Here is a 6,508-nt window from a genome sequence, read left to right on the forward strand (position 1 = left end):
GTGGTATAGGCTAGAATCAATTAGCGGCCATTCCTGAGATTCGGAAAGTCTAAGCCTTGTCTATGGTATTTCGAGTAGGATCAGGAAAGGGATGACTGTGATGAGCTTCAAACTCGCGAGTGTTGGGAGTAGTGACAGACGCAAAAGGATCAATGGATCCTATTTCAACATGATCGAGAACCAACAGCTGATTAGCCGTGCAGTGACAGCGCATTTGGAATATTTTTACTGAGAGGACGGGAGGTATCCATTGACAATGGTTAAAACCAACATAAAGCTTGCCATAGAAAGGAGTATGATTGATTGGAAGAAGAAAATAGGAAAGCAGAGGTTCAGAAGGAACAAAGCATCTCTATATGCTTATCTGAAATTCTCACCAATGAATTACATAAGTATCTGTATCCTATTTTATGTTTTATTCATCTTTTAATTATCAATCCTCCATAACCATTTGAATCCGCCTGACTGAGATTTACAAGATGACCATAGCTTGCTTCAAGCCGACAATCTCCATGGGATCGATCCTTACTCACGTAAGGTTTATTACTTGGACGACCCAGTGCACTTGCTGGTTAGTTGTGCGGAGTTGTGATAAAGAGTTGAGATTACAATTGTGCGTACCAAGTTGTTGGCGCCATTGATGATCACAATTTTGTACACCATGTATCTAAAGGAGGTTGTGAAAGTTAGGATAGTTGATTGGGATAGGATTGTGAATGGAATTGGTTGTTTTGTGGTTGTGTGTTCTGAAAGTTGTATGACTTTTGTGGGTAATGGAATGAGTTTTACGGATTGTGAAATGAATTGTATGAATTTGGAAAGGAATTTTGTGTTGAGGCATACTCAAATGGTGAAGAATTTGGACATGTGAAACTAGGAGGTGAGGTTGGATAATTGAAAGGTGATGGCTCTTGATGAATGGGGTATGAATAAGTGAGATCTCTTTGATTTTGATCTTCCCAGCCACAACTTGAGTAGTGATCAATTTCACCAAAATATGGACTATTTTGTGGTTCTGGAAAGTACCTCATTTCATGTTTTTGACACTCCCACCCACCATGAGCATAATAACAGGGATCATCCTGTGGTGGTGGAAGGTTTCCCATGAAATTTAATTGGTCAAAATATGATGGTTGCTCCTTTCGTTCTTGCAAAAAGCTCTCTCTCAAATAACAATCACCAAAAGACATTGGAATTTCCATAGGGAGGCAATATCACAAACAGCTAGTGGTTAGTGTGCTAACAAGTGAATGAGCAAATAAAACCTACTAAAATTGCAGAAATTAGCAGTAACAAACTGAAACAAAAACTATTAACAAAAGAAAAGAAAAGTGCTCAATATAGTTATCCTCCAATTTAGTAATTGTCAATGCAAAACCAATCCCCGGCAACGGCGCCATAAACTTGATACACTCGAAAACTGTCTCTCAACAATTTTCTACCAGCAATTGCACCAGATTGTCGTTGGTGCACAAAATTGTGATCATCAATGGCGCCAACAGCTTGGTATGCATAATTGTAATCTTAACTCTTTGTCACAACTCCGCACAACTAACCAGCAAGTGCACTGGGTCTTCCAAGTAATAAACCTTACGTGAGTAAGGGTCGATCCCACGAAGATTGTCGGCTTGAAGCAAGCTATGGTTATCTTGTAAATCTCAGTCAGGAAGATTCAAATGGTTATGGAGAATTGATAATTAAAAGATGAACAAAATATAAGATAAGATAGAGATACTTATGTAATTCATTTGTGAGAATTTCAGATAAGCGTATGAAGATGCTTTGTTTCTTCTGAACCTCTGCTTTCCTATTGCCTTCATCCAATCATTCATACTCCTTTCCATGGCAAGCTTTATGTTGGGTTTCACCGTTGTCAATGGCTAATCATCTGTCGGTTCTCGATCATGTTGGAATAGGATCCATTGATCCTTTTGCATCTGTCACTACGCCCAACACTCGCGAGTTTGAATCCATTGATCCTTTTGCATCTGTCACTACACCCAACACCCGCGAGTTTGAAGCTCGTCACAGTCATCCCTTCCTAGATCCTAATCGGAATACCACAGACAAGGTTTAGACTTTTCGGATCTCAAGAATGCTGCCAATTGATTCTCGCCTATACCACGAAGACTCTGATCTCATAGAATGGAAGGCTCGGTTGTCAGGCGAGGCAACCATGCATCATGAACCAAGAGGCTAAGAGATACACACTCAATCTAAGGTAGAACGGAGGTGGTTGTCAGGCACGCGTTCATAGGTTGAGAATGGTGATGAGTGTAACAGATCATCACATTCATTAAGTTGAAGTGCGAATGAATATCTTGGAATAAGAATAAGCTTGAATTGAATAGAAAAACAATAGTACTTTACATTAATTCATGAAGAACAGCAGAGCTCCACACCTTCTAGGGAGGTGTTGATTTGCTCCCAATAGTTTTGTGGAGGAAAATGCATATGAGGCATCTCTGGGATCTCATGGTGATGAGCTTCCTGTGCCTCTTGAGCTCCATGAATGGGCTCTCTTGCTTGCTCCATCTTTTTCTTAGTGATGGGCTTCTCTTCCTCAATGTGAATGTCTCCTTCTATGGAAGCTCCAGCTGAGTAACCTAGATGGCAGATAAGATGAGGAAAAGCTAGCCTTGCCCCAGGAGAGGGCTTTTCAGCTATTTTGTAGAGTTCAAGGGAGATGACTTCATGAACCTCTACTTCTTCTCCAATCATAATGCTATGGATCATGATGGCCCGATCCACAGTAACTTCAGATCGGTTGCTAGTGGGGATGATGGAGCGTTGAATGAACTCCAACCATCCTCTAGCCACAGGCTTGAGGTCCAATTTTCTTAGTTGAACCGGCTTGCCTTTGGAGTCAATCTTCCATTGAGCTCCTTCCACACATATATCCATGAGGACTTGGTCCAACCTTTGATTAAAGTTGACCCTTCTAGTGTAGGGGCGTTCATCTCCTTGCATCATAGGCAAGTTAAACGCCAACCTCACATTTTCCAGACTAAAATCCAAGTATTTCCCTCGAACCATTGTAACATAGTTCTTTGGATTCGGGTTCTTACTTTGATCATGGTTCTTGGTGATCCATGCATTGGCATAGAACTCTTGAACCATTAGGATGCCGACTTGTTGTATGGGATTTGTTAGAACTTCCCAACCTCTTCTTTGAATTTCATGTTGGATCTCAGGATACTCATTTCTTTTGAGTTTGAAAGGAACCTCGGAGATCACCTTCTTCTTGGCCACAACATCATAGAAGTGGTCTTCATGAGCTTTGGAGATGAATCTTTCCATCTCCCATGACTCAGAGGTGGAAGTTTTTGTCTTCCCTTTCCCTTTTCTAGAGGATTCTCCGGTCTTGGGTGCCATCAATGGTAATAGAAAAACAAAAAGCTTATGCTTTTACCACAACAAACTTAGAATATTGCTCGCCCTCGAGCAAGAATATAAAGAATTAGATGAAGAAGAAGAAGAAAAGATGGAGAAGAGGGAGGAGGTGTGTTTCAGCCAAGAAGAGAAGAGAGGGTTGTGTTGTGTGAAAATGAGGAAGAATGGAAGGCTTTATATAGGAAAGGGAGGGGGGGTTAAGGTTCGGCCATATGGGTAGGTTTGGGTGGGAAATTGATTTGAATTTTGAAGGTAGGTGGAGTTTATTGGGTAGGTTTATGGGGAAGAGTGGGTGGATGTGAGTGGTGAAGGGTTAATAGGGAAGAGAGATGGAGGTGATAGGTGAAGGGTTTTGGGGAAGAATGTTTATTGGGAATAGAGGATGATTGAGAAGAGAGAAGAGAGTGAGTGGAGGTAGGTGGGGATCCTGTGGGGTCCACAGATCCTGAGGTGTTCAAGGATTTACAACATTGCACCAAATTAGGCATGTAAAATGCCCTTGCACACAAGTCTGGGCGTTCAACGCCAGGTTGGTGCCCATTTTGGGCGTTCAACGCCCATTTGTTGCCCATTTCTGGCGTTGAACGCTAGAACCATGCTTGTTTTGGGCGTTCAGCGCCAGCTCCTCTCCAGGGTGCAATTATGGCGTTCAGCGCCCAGATGATGCCCATTTTTGGCGTTCAGTGCACAGATACTGCCCATTTTGGGCGTTCAGCGCCAGAACCATGCTCTGTTCTGGCGTTTAACGCCAGGCGGGTGCTTCCTCCAGGGTGTGATTTTTCTTCTGCTGTTTTTGATTCTGTTTCTAAATTTTTCGTTTATTTTGTGATTCTACATGATCATGAACCTAAGAAAATATGAAAAAAATAAAATTAGATAAATAAACATTGGGTTGCCTCCCAACAAGCGCTTCTTTAATGTCAATAGCTTGACAGTGGGCTCTCATAGAGCCTCACAAATGTGCAGAGCTTTGTTGAGACCTCCCAATACCAAACTTAGAGTTTGGATATGGGGGTTTGACACCAAACTTAGAGTTTGGTTGTGGCCTCCCAACACCAAACTTAAAGTTTGACTGTGGGGGCTTTGGTTGACTCTGCTTTGAGAGAAGCTTTTTCTGCTTCCTCTCCATGGATGCAGAGAGAGATTCTTGAGTTGTAAAGACAAGGCTGTCCTTATTTAATTGAAGGATCAATTCTTCTCTGTCCACATCAATCACAGCTCTTGCTGTGGCTAGGAAAGGTCTTCCTAGGATGATGGATTCATCCTCTTCCTTTCCAGTATCCAGGACTATGAAATCAGCAGGGATGTCAAGGCCTTCAACCTTTACTAACACGTCCTCTACTTGTCCATAAGCCTGTTTTCTTGAATTTTCTGTCATCTCTAATGAGATTTTAGTAGCTTGTAACCCATAGATTCCCAGTTTCTCTATTACAGAGAGGGGCATGAGGTTTATTCCTGAACCAAGGTCACACAGAGCCTTAAAGATCATGGTGCCTATGGTACAAGGTATTATGAACTTTCCAGGATCCTGTCTCTTCTGAGGCAATGTCAGTTGATCCAGATCACTTAGTTCATTGGTGAACAAGGGAGGTTCATCTTCCCAAGTTTCAATACCAAATAATTTGGCATTTAGCTTCATGATTGCACCAAGGAACTTGGCAGCTTGCTCTTCAGTAACATCCTCATTCTCTTCAGAAGAGGAATACTCATCAGAGCTCATGAATGGCATAAGGAGGTTCAATGAAATCTCTATGGTCTCTAGATGAGTCTCGGATTCCTTAGGTTCCTGAGAGGGAAGCTCCTTATTGATCACTGGACGTCCCAGAAGGTCTTCCTCCTTGGGATTCACGTCTTTCTCCTCTCTTGTGGGTTCGGCCATGGCAATTAATTCAATGTCCTTGCACTCTCCTTTTGGATTCTCTTCTGTATTGCTTGGGAGAGTACTAGGAGGGATTTCAGTGATCCTTTTACTCAGCTGGCCCACCTGTGCTTCCAAATTTCTAATGGAAGACCTTGTTTCATTCATGAAACTCACAGTGGCCTTAGATAGATCAGAGACTAAATTTTCTAAGCTAGATAGATTCTGCTCAGAATTCTCTGTCTATTGCTGAGTGGATGATGGAAAAGGCTTGCTATTGCTAAACCTGTTTCTTCCATCATTATTAAAGCCTTGTTGAGGCTTTTGATCCTTCCATGAGAGATTTAGGTGATTTCTGCATGATGGATTGTAGGTGTTTCCATATGGTTCACCCATCTATTTTAACTCTGCTATTGCAGGGTTCTCAGGATCATAAGCTTCTTCCTCAGAAGATGCCTCTTGAGTACTGTTGGATACAGCTTGCATTCCATTCAGACTCTGAGAAATCATATTGACTTCCTGAGTCAATATTTTATTCTGAGCCAATATGGCATTCAGAGTATCAATTTCAAGAACTCCCTTCTTCATAGGCGTCCCATTACTCACAAGATTCCTCTCAGAAGTGTACATAAACTGGTTATTAGCAACCATGTCAATGAGTTCTTGAGCTTATGCAGACGTTTTCTTTAGGTGAATGGATCCACCTGCAGAAGTATCCAATGACATCTTTGATAGCTCAGATAAACCATCATAGAATATATCCAGGATGGTCCATTCTGAAAGCATGTCAGAAGGACACTTTTTGGTCAGCTGCTTGTATCTTTCCCAAGCTTCATAGAGGGATTCACCTTCTTTCTGTCTGAAGGTTTGAACATCAGCTCTAAGCTTGCTCAGCTTTTGAGGAGGAAAGAACTTGGCTAAGAAAGCCGTGACCAGCTTATCCCAAGAGTTCAGGCTGTCATTGGGTTGAGAGTCCAACCATATTCTAGCTCTGTCTCTTACAGCAAAAGGGAAAAGCATGAGCCTGTAGACTTCAGGATCTACTCCATTAGTCTTAACAGTATCACAGATCTGCAAGATATCAGTTAAGAACTGAAAAGGATCTTCAGATGGAAGTCCATGAAACTTGCAGTTCTGCTGCATCAGAGAAACTAGCTAAGGTTTCAGCTCAAAATTGTTTGCTCCAATGGTAGGAATGGAGATGCTTCTTTCATATAAATTGGAATTAGGTGCAGTAAAGTCACCAAGCATTTTCCT

General features: G+C 41.9%; 1 non-coding gene across 1 annotated transcript; it reads left to right on the top strand.

Annotated features, from left to right (window-relative positions):
- Positions 1-6,031: 6,031 nt before the first annotated feature.
- LOC148555819 (small nucleolar RNA R71) lies at positions 6,032-6,139 on the top strand. The gene has a single exon (XR_015887613.1). It is a non-coding gene; the product is annotated as a small nucleolar RNA R71 (small nucleolar RNA).
- Positions 6,140-6,508: the final 369 nt, after the last annotated feature.

Source organism: Arachis ipaensis, chromosome B6 (assembly GCF_059453495.1).
Source record: "Arachis ipaensis isolate K30076 ecotype BB chromosome B6, ASM5945349v1, whole genome shotgun sequence".
In the NCBI taxonomy this organism is placed as follows: Eukaryota; Viridiplantae; Streptophyta; class Magnoliopsida; order Fabales; family Fabaceae; genus Arachis; species Arachis ipaensis.